This window comes from Anomaloglossus baeobatrachus, chromosome 11, assembly GCF_048569485.1.
Source record: "Anomaloglossus baeobatrachus isolate aAnoBae1 chromosome 11, aAnoBae1.hap1, whole genome shotgun sequence".
Taxonomy (NCBI): Eukaryota; Metazoa; Chordata; class Amphibia; order Anura; family Aromobatidae; genus Anomaloglossus; species Anomaloglossus baeobatrachus.
The window spans coordinates 27,254,183-27,271,528 of NC_134363.1; positions in this window are offsets into that span (position 1 = coordinate 27,254,183).

Consider the following 17,346-nt stretch of genomic DNA (forward strand, 5'->3'; position numbering starts at 1 on the left):
GCCCTGGGGAAACTGGTGCCCTGGCGGTGGCGGTGTCTCCCCTGTAATGGTTGAGCTGTTGCCTTCAATCGGGACTTGGTTGTTGGGGGTTCTACTTCCCCTTCACTGACGGATTCGGCAAATTATGGCGACTCCTAGCCTTGCCGGGGTCCGAGAGGCCCCTGCCCTGGTGCTGACTGTCCTTTGCACGCTGCTCCAGACCGCCGGGTCACCACCCGTCCGCGGTCCTTCCAGGAACCTCCAAACAGTCCCACTCCAGACAATCTCCGCCGTCTGCTGACCTTGCTGTCTCTGTCCAGGCACACAGCCTCAGACCACTTCAGGCTGTACTAAACTGCCACTTTGCACTTTCTCTACTTTCACTTCTCTGTCACTTCAGCTTTCTTCTTCAGCTCCACTACACTTCACTTCCTTCCACTTCCTCCTCCCTGGCTGAACTCCTCTCTAGCCCTCAGCTAGACTTCCATTCTCTTCAAACTCCACACTCTATCTGCCTGCTTATTCCTGCCTCCAGGGCTGTGAACTCCTCGGTGGGTGGACACCAACCGCCTGGCTCCACCCCCTGGTGTGGACACCAGCCCCTGGAGGAAGGCAACAAGGATTTCTGGTTAGCTGGTGTACCTGCAGGGAATGTGGGGTGCGTGTGTTGTTGTGACCTGTGACCCCTGGCTTGCCCAGGGCGTCACAATATGATATGAGACGGCGCTATAAATAACAAAAGGGAATTCGATGTAATGAGAGACAACGCTATATATAACACTGGACAGCAAGGTGATCAGGTCAACTTGTCACACTGCCGACGTCACTCCTCGGCAATGCAGAGGCCGCAGACAGTGTTGGTGGTAAAGTGATCCACTGGAGCTGAAGACATAAAAGATTTAGTGTAAGTAGGGGAAGGGGGGAAGAAATTTAAGTACACAGTGTGGGGAGAAAGGGTGGGGGAATTTATACAAACACAGTATGGGGTGCGAGAGAAAGAGGTGTATATAGAAGGTGGAAGAAATTTGAGTACACAGTATGGAGAGTTATATGGGTAGAAATGTGACAGTATGGGGTATATATACAACACAGGAGGAGTCTGGGGAGCTGTAAAAAGCAAGGGAAAGGCATCAGAAGAAGGGTAGACATAGCCATCAGGAGAGCCATAAGAGAGATCAAATATTGAAGACTGTGGGTAAGTATGGTATGCTATACAGTAGGTACAGAAAAAATTCAGACCCCTTTAAATTTTTCATTCTTTGTTTCATTGCAGCCATTTGGTAAATTCAAAAAAGTTAATTTTTTTCTCATTTTTAAAAAAAAATAAAAAACCTAAAAGTTCAAATCACCCCCCCATTTTTCCCCATTGAAAATTAAACTGTTATACTATTATACTATACTGTTTAGTATTGCTGTGTTCAGAAATGCCCGATCTATCAAAATATTAAATCAATTAATCTGATTAATAAACGGTGTAGCGGTAAAAAAAATTCAAATGCCAAAATTACATGTTTAGTTTGTTGCAAATTTGGTGCAAAATGCAATAACAGGGGATCAAAACTTAGCACCTGAGCAAAAATGGTACCGTCAGCTCCAGACACATAAAATGAGATGTCAATGAGATGAAATGTCAGCTCCAGACACATAAAATGAGATGTCATGGAGCCCCATATTCCAAAAAATGAGAACGCTACAGGTCGTGGAATATTGTGCGAAAAGTGCGCTACTTTTTTAGACAAACATCTGATATTTTTTTAACCCCTTAGCTAAAAGTAAACCTATACATATGTGGTATCTACTAACTCAAAACGACCTGAGGCATCACACCGACTCATCAGTTTTACCATATTGTAAATATGGTGAATAAAGTATCCCAAAAACAATTGTGTAATTGCACTTTTTTGTGGTTTCCAGTATCACACTACCTGCCTGCGGTTTCCAGTATCACACTACCTGCCTGCGGTTTCCAGGAACACACTACCTGCCGGTGGTTTCCGGTATCAAACTACCTGTCTGTGGTTCCCGGTATCACACTACCTGTCTGTGGTTTCCACTATCACACTATCTGCCTGCAGTTTCCAGTATCACACTACCTGTCTGTGGTTTCCAGTATCACACTACCTGTCTGTGGTTTCCAATGTCGCACTACTTGTCTGTGGTTTCCAGTATCACACTACCTACCTGCGGTTTCCACTATCACACTCCCTGAATGTGGTTTCAAGTATCACACTACCTGCCTGTGGTTTCCAGTATCACACTACCTGCCTGCAGTTTCCTGTATCACACTACCTGCCTGCGGTTTCCAGTATCACACTACCTGTCTGTGGTTTCCAGTATCATACTACCTATCTGTGGTTTCCAGTATCACACTACCTGTCTGTGATTTCCAGTATCACACTACCTGCCTGCGGTTTCCGGTATCACACTGCCTGCCTGCAGTTTCCAGTATCACACTACCTGCCTGTGGTTTCCAATATCACACTACCTGCCTGTGGTTTCCAGTATCACACTACCTGCCTGTGGTTTCCAGTATCATACTACCTGTCTGTGGTTTCCAGTATCACACTACCTGCCTGCAGTTTCCAGTATCACACTACCTGTCTGTGGTTTATAGTATCACACTACCTGTCTGTGGTTTCCAGTATCGCACTAACTGTCTGTGGTTTCCAGTATCACACTACCTGTCTGTGGTTTCCAATATCGCACTACCTGTCTCTGGTTTCCAGTATCACACTACCTGTATGTGCTTTCCAGTATCACACTTCCTGTCTGTGGTTTCCACTATCACACTACCTGTCTGTGGTTTCCAGTATCACACTATCTGCCTGTGGTTTTCAGTATCACACTACCTGCCTGCGGTTTCCAGTATCACACTATCTGCCTGTGGTTTCCAGTATCACACTACCTGCCTGCGGTTTCCAGTATCACACTACCTGCCTGCAGTTTCCAGTATCACACTACCTGTCTGTGGTTTCCACTATCACATTACCTGCCTGCGATTTTCAGTATCACCCTACCTGCCTCTGGTTTCCAGTATCACACTATCTGCCTGCGGTTTCCAGTATCACACTACCTGCCTGCAGTTTCCAGTATCATACTACCTGTCTGTGGTTTCCACTATCACACTACCTGCCTGCGGTTTTCAGTATCACCCTACCTGTCTCTGGTTTCCAGTATCACACTACCTGTCTGTGGTTTCCACTATCACACTCCCCGAATGTGGTTTCAATATCACACTACCTATCTGTAGTTTCCAGTAGCACACTACCTGCCTGCGGTTTCCAGTATCACACTACCTGCCTGCGGTTTCCAGTATCACACTACCTGCCTGTGGTTTCCAGTATCACACTACCTGCCTGTGGTTTCCAGTATCATACTACCTGTCTGTGGTTTCCAGTGTCACACTACCTGCCTGCAGTTTCCAGTATCACACTACCTGTCTGTGGTTTCCAGTATCCCACTACCTGCCTGTGGTTTCCAGTATCCCACTACCTGCCTGTGGTTTCCAGTGTCACACTACCTGCCTGCAGTTTCCAGTATCACACTACCTGTCTGTGGTTTATAGTATCACACTACCTGCCTGCAGTTTCCTGTATCACACTACCTGCCTGCAGTTTCCAGTATCACACTACCTGTCTGTGGTTTCCAGTATCATACTACCTATCTGTGGTTTCCAGTATCACACTACCTTTCTGTGGTTTCCAGTATCACACTACCTGCCTGCAGTTTCCAGTATCACACTACCTGTCTGTGGTTTATAGTATCACACTACCTGTCTGTGGTTTCCAGTATCGCACTAACTGTCTGTGGTTTCCAGTATCACACTACCTGTCTGTGGTTTCCAATATCACACTACCTGTCTCTGGTTTCCAGTATCACACTACCTGTATGTGCTTTCCAGTATCACACTTCCTGTCTGTGGTTTCCACTATCACACTACCTGTCTGTGGTTTCCAGTATCCCACTACCTGCCTGTGGTTTCCAGTATCCCACTACCTGCCTGTGGTTTCCAGTGTCACACTACCTGCCTGCAGTTTCCAGTATCACACTACCTGTCTGTGGTTTATAGTATCACACTACCTGCCTGCAGTTTCCTGTATCACACTACCTGCCTGCAGTTTCCAGTATCACACTACCTGTCTGTGGTTTCCAGTAATATACTACCTATCTGTGGTTTCCAGTATCACACTACCTTTCTGTGGTTTCCAGTATCACACTACCTGCCTGCAGTTTCCAGTATCACACTACCTGTCTGTGGTTTATAGTATCACACTACCTGTCTGTGGTTTCCAGTATCATACTACCTATCTGTGGTTTCCAGTATCACACTACCTTTCTGTGGTTTCCAGTATCACACTACCTGCCTGCAGTTTCCAGTATCACACTACCTGTCTGTGGTTTATAGTATCACACTACCTGTCTGTGGTTTCCAGTATCGCACTAACTGTCTGTGGTTTCCAGTATCACACTACCTGTCTGTGGTTTCCAATATCGCACTACCTGTCTCTGGTTTCCAGTATCACACTACCTGTATGTGCTTTCCAGTATCACACTTCCTGTCTGTGGTTTCCACTATCACACTACCTGTCTGTGGTTTCCACTATCACACTACCTGCCTGCGGTTTTCAGTATCACACTACCTGCCTGCGGTTTCCAGTATCACACTATCTGCCTGTGGTTTCCAGTATCACACTACCTGCCTGCGGTTTCCAGTATCACACTACCTGCCTGCAGTTTCCAGTATCACACTACCTGTCTGTGGTTTCCACTATCACATTACCTGCCTGCGGTTTTCAGTATCACCCTACCTGTCTCTGGTTTCCAGTATCACACTATCTGCCTGCGGTTTCCAGTATCACACTACCTGCCTGCAGTTTCCAGTATCATACTACCTGTCTGTGGTTTCCACTATCACACTACCTGCCTGCGGTTTTCAGTATCACCCTACCTGTCTCTGGTTTCCAGTATCACACTACCTGTCTGTGGTTTCCACTATCACACTCCCCGAATGTGGTTTCCAGTATCACACTACCTATCTGTAGTTTCCAGTAGCACACTACCTGCCTGTGGTTTCCAGTGTCACACTACCTGCCTGCAGTTTCCAGTATCACACTACCTGTCTGTGGTTTATAGTATCACACTACCTGCCTGCAGTTTCCAGTATCACACTACCTGCCTGCGGTTTCCAGTATCACACTACCTGCCTGTGGTTTCCAGTATCACACTACCTGCCTGTGGTTTCCAGTATCATACTACCTGTCTGTGGTTTCCAGTGTCACACTACCTGCCTGCAGTTTCCAGTATCACACTACCTGTCTGTGGTTTATAGTATCACACTACCTGCCTGCGGTTTCCAGTATCACACTACCTGCCTGCAGTTTCCTGTATCACACTACCTGCCTGCAGTTTCCAGTATCACACTACCTGTCTGTGGTTTCCAGTATCACACTACCTGCCTGCGGTTTCCAGTATCACACTACCTGCCTGCAGTTTCCAGTATCACACTACCTGCCTGTGGTTTCCAGTATCACACTACCTGTCTGTGGTTTCCAGTATCATACTACCTGTCTGTGGTTTCCAGTATCACACTACCTGCCTGCAGTTTCCAGTATCACACTACCTGTCTGTGGTTTATAGTATCACACTACCTGTCTGTGGTTTCCAGTATCGCACTAACTGTCTGTGGTTTCCAGTATCACACTACCTGTCTGTGGTTTCCAATATCGCACTACCTGTCTCTGGTTTCCAGTATCACACTACCTGTCTGTGCTTTCCAGTATCACACTTCCTGTCTGTGGTTTCCACTATCACACCACCTGCCTGTGGTTTCCAGTATCACACTATCTGCCTGCGTTTTTCAGTATCACACTACCTGCCTGCTTTTTCCAGTATCACACTATCTGCCTGTGGTTTCCAGTATCACACTACCTGCCTGCGGTTTCCAGTATCACACTACCTGCCTGCAGTTTCCAGTATCACACTACCTGTCTGCGGTTTTCAGTATCACCCTACCTGTCTCTGGTTTCCAGTATCACACTATCTGCCTGCGGTTTCCAGTATCACACTACCCGCCTGCAGTTTCCAGTATCACACTACCTGTCTGTGGTTTCCACTATCACACTACATGCCTGCGGTTTTCAATATCACCCTACCTGTCTCTGGTTTCCAGTATCACACTATCTGCCTGCGGTTTCCAGTATCACACTACCTGTCTGTGGTTTCCAGTATCACACTTTCTGCCTGCGGTTTTCAGTATCACACTACCTGTCTCTGGTTTCCAGTATCACACTACCTGTCTGTGGTTTCCACTATCACACTCCCTGAATGTGGTTTCTAGTATCACACTACCTGCCTGCAGTTTCCTGTATCACACTACCTGCCTGCGGTTTCCAGTATCACACTACCTGTCTGTGGTTTCCAGTAAAATACTACCTATCTGTGGTTTCCAATATCACACTACCTATCTGTGGTGTCCAGTAGCACTTTACCTGCCTGCGGTTTCCAATATCACACTACCTGCCTGCAGTTTCCAGTATCACACTACCTGCCTGTGGTTTCCAGTATCACACTACCTGCCTGTGGTTTCCAGTATCATACTACCTGCCTGTGGTTTCCAGTGTCACACTACCTGCCTGCAGTTTCCAGTATCACACTACCTGTCTGTGGTATATAGTATCACACTACCTGCCTGCGGTGTCCAGTATCACACTACCTGTCTGTGGTTTCCAGTATCATACTACCTATCTGTGGTTTCCAGTATCACACTACCTGTCTGTGGTTTCCAGTATCACACTACCTGTCTGTGGTTTCCAGTATCACACTACCTGCCTGCGGTTTCCACAATCACACTACCAGAATGCGGTTTCCAGTATCACACTACCTGCCTGCGGTTTCCAGTATCAAACTACCTGCCTGCGGTTTCCAGTATCACACTACCTGTCTGTGGTTTCCAGCATCAACTGTCTGCCTGTGGTCTCGAGTCTTTCTGCTGTCTTTGACCTACGTGCTTTACTCTTTTGCTACACTGACACTCATGACTTGTTTTTTCACTTGGACCTGAGGCTTAAAGGATCTACGTCACTGAGTGAGCACCATTTTGGGACAAAAAAAGCATGCTAAAATTACACACATTGGTATCCATTGATTCCAAGGAAAATAATGGAGGACTTTATACGGTTATGTGCGAATTCTATTTTTTTTTTTTGGGTGGGGCAATGAAACATCTTCATTAGTGCACTAAAGCAGTATATGGTCCTCTAAAAGCCTCAAAAACATAACTTGTCCAGTTTACAAAATACAGTTTTTATGCATCCTAACAAGGATTTTTGAGGTTTTTTTTGTGGGGGGGATCTACCCTTGCTCTGCATTTTGTCAAAAGGACTCTTCTATCACCTAGAGAAAAAGTCCTGACAGAGAACAAAGAATCACAAGTAAATCTAGTTACATTTTCAAAGACCCTGTCCTTGTATAATGTAGTTTCTGCAGTTATAATTTTTCTATTCCATTTTGCGCTTCGACAGATTGAAATTTTTTTGACCCTATAGAGCAGATGATTCTTTTTTATTACTATATGTCTAAAATTAAATGTTGGATGTTACTTTGTCAATTAGATTCCTATTAAAGCTACTAAAATTTCTTATAGTCATGTATAACAGAGAATTATTACAACTTTATATTATACTATTGAATTAATCGTCTATATACCTACCAGAGTCTTGGTCACTTCTGTTGTATCAATGGCTTCTCTGTCTCAGTAAGTCCAAATACATTCTCCTATAATTTATATCAAATCTGTATTTCAGCTTCTTAATATTTATTGAGAACTTCCTTTATTTAGAAATATTGTCTCGTGACTAACAACCACTCCAAATCTGTCATATCAGACTTGTATTGTAACCGCTTCCATTATTTATCTATGTGTAGCTAGTGCAATAGTGACACCACTGGCGATCTCTAGATTGTCTTTTTTCCTCAATGAGATTTCATGATCAAAAAGGAATAGTATAGACTTGCAAATTCATGCTTGAACGAGACCTAGTCAATGGTGATTTTAAAAGGGTTGGCACTGCTTACATACTGACGACTTATTTCCTTATGATAATTCATGAATATCAGATTATTGGTGGTAGTCTGTGTATAGAGCTAAAACATCATATTTTTTTGCCCTGTGTAGTTGCCATTCCCAAGTATTGTAATGCCTTCTTGGGCACCGTAGCTCAGTTCCTATTGACGTAAATAGGCAAATCAAAAATGGTCCATGGAGCCTCTGTTAGGAGTCTCAACACAGAAAATTGCTAGATATCCCTTCGGGAAAGACCTTGCCATGGAGTGGCTCTTTTTAGGAGACCACCATAACCACCATATTAAGTGGCCCTTTTAGTCAATATCCAGCTCTTGACGAGTTTAAGGATATGACAAGGGAAATACCAAGGCCAGGTATCCATCCACAGACAGCTGTTTCGGGGTATTGCCCCTCATCAGTGTGGAGTAGGATTCTGGCTAGGTGGGAGCAATGCCTAGTAGACCAGCAAGACAAAACAATCACTGATCTCGGGGAGACCAGCCAGAGAAAACACTGCCAGCAGCCAATGAAGGCGCTCAACATAGTGAAATCCTAGCTGCATTGCCCCCTGGAAGTATGCAAATCAAAAAAGGTCCATGGAGCCTCTGTTATTAGTCTCGACACGCAAAATAGCCAGATATCCCTCCGGGAAGGACCTAGCCAAGGAGTTGCTCTTTTTAGGAGACCACCATAACCATCCTATTAAGTGGCCTTTTAGTCAATATCCAACTCTTGACGAGTTCAAAGATATGACAAGAGAAATACCAAGGCCAGGTATCAATCCACAGACAGCTGTTTCGGGGTATTGCCTGTTACGTCACCGCCGGAGTCTGCTCCAGCGACTTTTGCTCCGATCGCCAGGCGACGCCGTGTTCTTGCCGTGGATGGTGCTGGTGATGGGAGAGGAGTCGATGCCAGCGGCACCAGTGGGCGCAGGCTCCGATCATCCACTGGGCTGGGTTATCTTGGAATCTGCAGTACCGCTGGCTGACTGTGGGTGGCGGGTGTCTCCCAGCTGAAGTGCCATCATTCAGCTACAGCTAATGGAAAGACGCCACACCCTTCTTATTCCCTCTCCTGTCTGCTGGCCTCTGCCAGAGATAGTTCTGATTCTGGCTCATGTGCTGTTTGTTTTGTGATTCCTGTGCGCTGACTTGCTTGTTGTTGACTACCCTCCTGCCTGCTGTTTTGTACCTCGCTGCCCGACCCGGATCTGACCACTGCTACGTTTTCTGTTTACGCCTTTGCCTGCCGATTCTGTCCCTGTTCTGCTGTTCCTGGTTTGACCCTGCCTGACGACTACTCTCATCGGACTGCAGCTTTCCACGGGTAGAGATCTCCAGGACCCTGTGTAATTCCAAATCCCTGTATAGGGGTTAAAGGGTTCTGGGGTCCTGCTTGGTGAGGGGCTTCCCTCTAGTCTGTCCATTACATCCTACCTGAGTCTGTTGATCCAGGCAGGTGTTACATTGCCCCTCATCAGTGTGGAGTAGGATTCTGGCCAGGTGGGAGCAATGCCTAGTGAACCAGCAAGACAAAACAATCACTGATCTCGGGGAGACCAGCCAGAGAAAACACTGCCGGCAGCTAGCAATGGTGCTCAACAAAGTGAAATCCTAGGTGCCTTGCCCCCTGGAAGTATGCAAATCAAAAAAGGTCAAGAGCTGGATATTGACTAAAAGGGCCACTTAATATGATGTTTATGGTGGTCTCCTAAAAAGAGCCACTCCTTGGCTAGGTCCTTCCCGAAGAGATACCTGGCTATTTTTCGTGTTGTGACTCCTAACAGAGGCTCCATGGACCTTTTTTGATTTGCAAACTTCCAGGGGGCAATGCACCTAGGATTTCACTGTGTTGAGCGCCTTTGCTGGCTGCCGGCAGTGTTTTCTCTGGCTGGTCTCCCCAAGATCAGTGATTGTTTATTATTGAAGTAAATAGGAGCAGAGATTGAGTATTCAATAATGGCCACTACACATGCACTGTTACATACAACCACAGAGGGACAGTATTGCAGGATGGGGCCAGGACAAGGGACATTTTTGTCATGTCTTGGTGATTCAATACGGTGACCTTCTGTTTCATGATTGGTTCCTCTGTTCAAAGAGCTATTACTTTTTCTGCCTTGATGGTTTCTATTGTCTTTGTTTTCTGTTCTTGGTTGCTTCTCATAAGGTGTTCCTCATTTCCTCATTGTGGTTTGCCTTATCAGATTCTTGCTTTACTTATATATGTTCACCACTCACCTTATTTCCTTGCTGGTCATATCTCGATGTGGATTAATCACTGAGGGCTCCTACCCTTTAGCCTAGGGAGTTTAATTTTGAGTAAATACTAGTTGAGTGTCTGCTGTGTGTTGGTTTTGTTTCATTCCCAGCTCCTCCACCTGGTAAATTATTTCAGTTTACTTCAATCTGGGTTTGTTCCTGCACACCTTGCTCGATACTTGTTAGCAGTGTATGGGGTGGCTTCCTCCAACATCCCTTACAAAGTATGAGAAACTCTTTGGTGGCCTTTCAGGGAGCCAGGTCTAAAGTAGTGTTTTTTAGTTGTGCAGCTATGGTCTTTTAGTCTGTACAGGGACCTGTGGAGTTTGGTCACTCCTTTCCCCTTTTCTACTTTCCATATGTGTAAAGGCTGCTTTATACGCAGAGACATCGCTAGCGATGTCGCTCATGAAAGCACCCGCCCCCGTCGTTTGTGCGTCACGGGCAAGTCGCTGCCCGTGGTGCACAATATCGCTAGGCCCCATCACACGGACTAACCTGTAATGTAACCCTTAGGCCCCTTTCACACGTCAGTGATTCTGGTACGTTTGTGCTTTTTTTTAAACGTACCAGAATCACTGACATACACAGACCCATTATAATCAATGGGTCTGCTCACACATCAGTGATTTTTCACTGAACTTGTCTCCGTGCAGCGTACACCGGGGCCGTGATTCTGCACGGAGACAAGTCAGTTTTTTTCTGGCATCACTGATGACGCACGGACCACACTATGGTGTGATCAGTGTGTGATCAGTGAAACACGTACCAGTAAATCACAAACATATTAAATATTAAATATTTTCAACTTACCTTGCCTGTGATTCGCTGTGCACCCTCTGTTCTCGACAGCTCCTGCCTAACTCATGAATATTTATGAGGGGCAGGAAAACCCGACCAGGAAGTAGGTGCTGAGAGCTGTGGGCGGACGCTGGAGACCCGAGGAGATCAGCACCATGGACAGCAGCAGTGAAGGCAGGTGAGTAATGTCCATATGCAATCACGTGTGCCGTGAATCACGGAACACAGAGGGACATGTGCGTGTTTTACATGTCAGTGAAGAACGTCTGTGTGAAGTGTGAAACGGGCCTTACACAGTGCTTTCTCTGGCTGGCGTTTTTTGGCTGAATTTTAAGATTTTTTCAATAAAGGATCAAAGATTTTTTTAAGGAATTTGTGGCGGGTCCATATCAATCCTCTTCATCTCTTTGCTATACCGGCACAGACTGGCCGGTGGACCACGTGCACCCTGGATATTTGTATGGCGTCGGATGACAGGTGAGCTGAAAAAACTTTTTTCTACATCGCTCGTGAAAGCACCTGCCCTCGTCGTTTGTGCATCATGGGCAAATCGCTGCCCGTGGTGCACAATATCGCTAGGCCCCGTCACACGGACTTACCTTCCCAGTGACGTCGCTGTGGCCGGCAAAACGCCTCTTTTCTAACAGGGCGGTTCGTGCGGCGTCACAGTGACGGCACACGGCAGGCATCCAATAGAAGCGGAGGGGTGGAGGGGCGGAGAGTAGCCGCATTAACGACACGCCCAGGATGCAGGTAAGCTGTTGTTCGTCATTCCCGGGGTGTCACACGTAGCGATGTGTGCTGCCTCATGAACGACGATCAACCTACATCCACAACGACCAGCAAGATTTTGAAAATGAATGACGATAAGGTGAGTATTTTTGATCATTAACACTCGCTCAGAGCTGTTACACGCAATGACGTTGCTAACGACGCCGGATGTGCGTCACAAATTCCATGACCCCGACGACATATCGTTAGATATGTCGTTGAATGTAAAGCCCCCTTTAGTGTGAGTTTGCTGCATAAAAAAGCAGACCAAACACAATAATCAGAGAAGATTGTTATTATTGCTTTCTAATAATGAATTGTGCAAAAAAGAAGAAGACTCCCAAGTACGATTCATCACTACCTATCATAATCAATGGCAAAAAATGAGGTACATTATTAGTAAGCATTGGAAGACTTAAGGGGGCTTTACATGCTACGATATCGTTAATGTTTTATCGTCGGGGTCACGTTGTTAGTGACGCACATCCGGCGTCATTAACGATATCGCAGCGTGTGACACTGACCAGCGACCATAAGCGACCTCAAAAATGGTGAAAATCGTTCACCATGGAGAGGTCGTCCCAAAAAAAAAAATCGGTAATGGTTGATTATCGATGTGGTTCGTTGCTTCTGCGGCAGCACACATTGCTATGTGTGACACTGCAGGAGCGAGGAACGTCTCCTTACCTGCCGCCGGCCGCAATGCGGAAGAAAGGAGGTGGGCGGGATGTTAGTCCCACTCATCTCTGCCTCTCCGCTTTGATTGGCCGGCCACTTAGTGATGTCCCGATGACGTCGCTGTGATGCCGAATGTCCCTCCCCCTTGAGGGAGGGATTGTTCGGCAGTCACAGCGATGCCACCGACCAGGTAAGTGCGTGTGACGCTGCCGTAGCGACAATGTTCGCTGCGGCAGCGATCACACGATATCGCATGCACGACGGGACGGGTGCTTTTGCGTACGATATCGCTAGCAATTGCTAACAATATCATAGCGTTTAAAGCCCGCTTTACAATCGGATGTCATTCTCAGAAATGTTTTACCCAAGGGTACTTTCACACTTGCGTTGTTTTCCTTCCGTCACAATCCGCCCTTTTGGAAAACAGCGGAATCCGTTAACGGATTCCGCTGTTTCCCAAAGACGTGTATGGATGACGGATTGTGCCAAAAGGACCTGCGTTGCTTCCGCCCAGCGGGAGGTACGCAGCATGTAACGTTTTTTTGAGCAGCGGAATCCTTAGGATTTCACTGCGCATGCTCTCTCTGGCTCCCTGCACCCGTAACCAAGGTAAATATCGGGTAACCAAGCAAAGTGCTTTACCCGATATTTACCCTGGCCACGTGTGCAGGGAGCTCGACACTTCCCCGCTCGGCTCCGCCCCCTCCCGCACGCCACTCCGCATGTGTATATATATATACACACACACACACACACACAAACACATACACATACACACACACACACTCACCTGTCCTCAGCGACATGGCTCCGCTCGGCTCAACCCACTCCGCACTCAGCCCCCTGCACACATTATCGGCGGCCGAGCGATCAGCTGATCATCCGACGCTGGGAGCGATCAGCTGATCACCCGCCGCTGGGAGTGATCAGCTGATCACCCAACGCTGGGAGCGATCAGCTGATCACCTGGCGCTGGGAGCAATCAGCTGATCACCCGGCGCTGAGAGCGATCAGCTGATCACCCGGCGCTGAGAGCGATCAGCTGATCACCCGGCGACCGGCTGCTGGGAGCAATTAGCTGATCACCCGGTGACCGGCTGCTGAGAGCGATCAGCTGATCGTTCACAATAGTCTGCCGCCGGTGAAACTGTGTAAAAAAAAAAAAAAAGGCTGATTCCGTTATTTTGTACGATCCGTTGCATCCGTTGTGCCACTATATGCAACACATCCGTTGCATCTGTCACACAACGCAATGCTACGGATACCGTTTAACGCAAGTGTGAAACTAGCCTTAGATGTCATCCATAGTGGACAAACGTTTCCGTAATCTACGTGATACTTTAGTACATAGTCATTACATCACGCCGTCTTATTATTATTATTTTCATTCACTTTAATATTGCACATCTTTTACTATTCATCCCCACATTATTGTCATTATCACTTCTGGTTTTAAAGCATCACTTTTACATATAGGTAGAAACTTATTTTATATGTATTTTTTTACATATTCAATATACATGGGTTGATATTAATGACATATTTATTAGCTTAGGAATTTTTATTTTTGTATACTTATGGAATATATACCTTTATACTGTATATTTGGCATGTAATAATATTTATATCATCATCTAATATTCCTGTATTCATGAATGTAATACTATTCATATATATTAGTTAGTCTCCGAGTCCTTAAAACATACAGGTAATACATATATTATTTGTAGTGGCCATGACCGGAGAGTGCGCCTGCGCAGCTACGACTTTCCTCTGACTTCCACCCGGCGCACTCGGCACGTATGTGTGCTTACTCCCACTATAATGGTGGCTGATACGCAGATTTGCGTTCCATCGCCGCAATGGCTGAAAGTCACTTTTCCTTCGGAGGTGATGTCATTAGTCGCACTAGGCGCCGCCTTCCTCCTAGTGCTGTGGTCATTTATTAATACTTCCCCCATTGGCTCACACGCATAAAAAAATCATATGGTTCCCTCTCCAAGACACGCCCCCTGACAAAGCAGGCGTGAAACATATGTTGGGGTGAGGGACTACACACAGTCCGAGGTCTTCAGACACGGTGAACTACCGTGTTTTTCCAAAAATAAGACACTGTCTTATATTTTTTTTGCCCCCCAAAAAAGCACTAGGGCTTATTTTTGGAGGAGGTCTTATTTTTGGAGAAACACGGTTGGGGGTAATTTTACCCCCCAAAAAAGCAGACACCCCCACTTCCCAGGAGACTCTTACTTACCGGACCTGGACGTCTGCGTGGTTCCCAGGTCCTCCTTGTGATCTTCAGTGGATACTGCACGCTGTCCTCCCCTGCTGCTGGCTGACACACTGACACACACACACAGCAGATCGCAGATACACAGCAGATCAAACACACACCCGATCACACACACACGCAGCAGATCACACACACAGCAGATCACACACACACCCGATCGCACACACACAGCTGATCGCACACACACACAGCCGATTGCACACACACACAGCTGATCGCACACACACACACACAGCAGATTGCACACATCACATTACATCCAGCGCAATCGGCCGGAAGGAATGATGGGAGGAAGACACATGTCCGTCTGCAGGTCCTGTTCTGCAAGTCCTTGCGCTCCACCACACTGCCTCTAATGATTCTGTCGGTGAGAAGAGATCGGTGTAGCTGGATGAGGTGAGTATGTGTGCGATCTGATGTGTGTGCGATCCAATGTTTATGTGTGTCATTTGATGTTTGTTTGTGCGATCTGATTATGTGTGCGATCCTATGTTTGTATGTGAGATCTGATTGTGCGAGTGATCTGATTATGTGTGTGATCTGATTGTGTGTGTGATCTGATTGTGTGTGTGATCTGATTGTGTGTGCGATCTGATGTTTGTATGTGAGAACTGATTGTGTGTGTGAGATATGACTGTGTGCGGGGGTGCGATCGCTGCAGGTCCTCTGCTCGGTGTCTGGGGAGTGTGACTATGGAGTGCACGCTTTCTATAATGAAGTGTCCTGCAGTATCTGTATCTTTTTTAGCTGCATGGACACTTCATTATTGATCAGCGACTAGGGCTTATTTTTGGGGGAGGTCTTATTTTTGGAAAAACACAGTAAATCTTTGAGGTAATATGGAAATCCCATGTTATTCATTTATTTTTCTGTTTGATGGTCTTATGCCGCTCGGTGGTTTGCACTTGGGTAAAGTGTTTGTACTTTGCTCGCGGTTGCAGTTCTCTCTGGAGCATTGCTGCCATCTTATGGTGACATATTGACACTGCAGGCTTGTAACCTTGAATAGATCCCTCTGTGTGCAATGACTCTATATACTATATAGGAATAGATCCCTCTTTGTGTAATGACTCTATATAATATATAGGAATAGATCCCTCTGTGTGTAATGACTCTATATAATATATAGGCATAGATCCCTCTGTGTGTAATGACTCTATATAATATATAGGAATAGATCCCTCTGTGTGTAATGACTATAATATATAGGAATAGATCCCTCTGTGTTTAATGACTCTATATAATACATATAAATAGATACCTCTGTGTGTAATGACTCTATATAATATATAGGAATAGATACCTCTGTGTGTAATGACTCTGTATAATATATAGGCATAGATCCCTCTGTATGTAATGACTATATAATATATAGGCATAGATCCCTCTGTATGTAATGACTATATAATATATAGGAATAGATCCCTCTGTGTATAATGACTCTATATAATATATAGGAATAGATCCCTCTGTGTTTAATGACTCTATACAATAAATAGAAATAGATCCCTCTCTGTGTAATGACTCTATATAATATATAGGAATAGATACCTCTGTGTAATGACTCTATATAATATATAGGAATAGATCCCTCTGTGTGTAATGACTCTATATAATATATAGGAATAGATCCCTTTGTGTGTAATGACTATATAATATATAGGAATAGATCCCTCTGTGTATAATGACTCTATATAATACATATAAATAGATAACTCTGTGTGTAATGACTTTATATAATATATAGGCATAGATCCCTCTGTATGTAATGACTATATAATATATAGGAATAGATCCCTCTGTGTATAATGACTCTATATAATATATAGGAATAGATCCCTCTGTGTTTAATGACTCTGTATAATAAATAGAAATAGATCCCTCTGTGTGTAATGACTCTATATAATATATAGGCATAGATCCCTCTGTATGTAATGACTATATAATATATAGGAATAGATCCTTCTGTGTATAATGACTCTATAATATATAGGAATAGATCGCTCTGTGTGTAATGACTGTATATAATATATAAGAATAAATCCCTCTGTGTGTAATGACTCTATATAATATATAGGTATAGATCCCTCTGTGTGTAATGACTCTATATAATATATGTGTTTCCCTTTTTTTATTGAATTACTGAAACAAATTAACATTTTGATGATATTCTAATTTATTGAGAAGCACTTGTATGTTATTTTTTCTTTTTGATGAATTTCAGAATGAAAAAAACAAAAAAGTAAAATGTTTTGTCCCTTAATACCCTGAAACTAAACTAGTTGGAGTTGTCTAATTTAGAAAATACAGTTTTGTGTAACCTAACTGGTATTTCTCACTTTATGGAGGGGAGTTAACCCTTTATTTGCTTATTGCCAGTGACTCCTATAACAAAATATAGTCAAAAGAGAAGAAACCGTTTACGGAGACCAAAGAATTCAATATAAATGTGTTGATACTAAGACAAACTCTGCTCATGTTTCGCATGGATTCAGCGC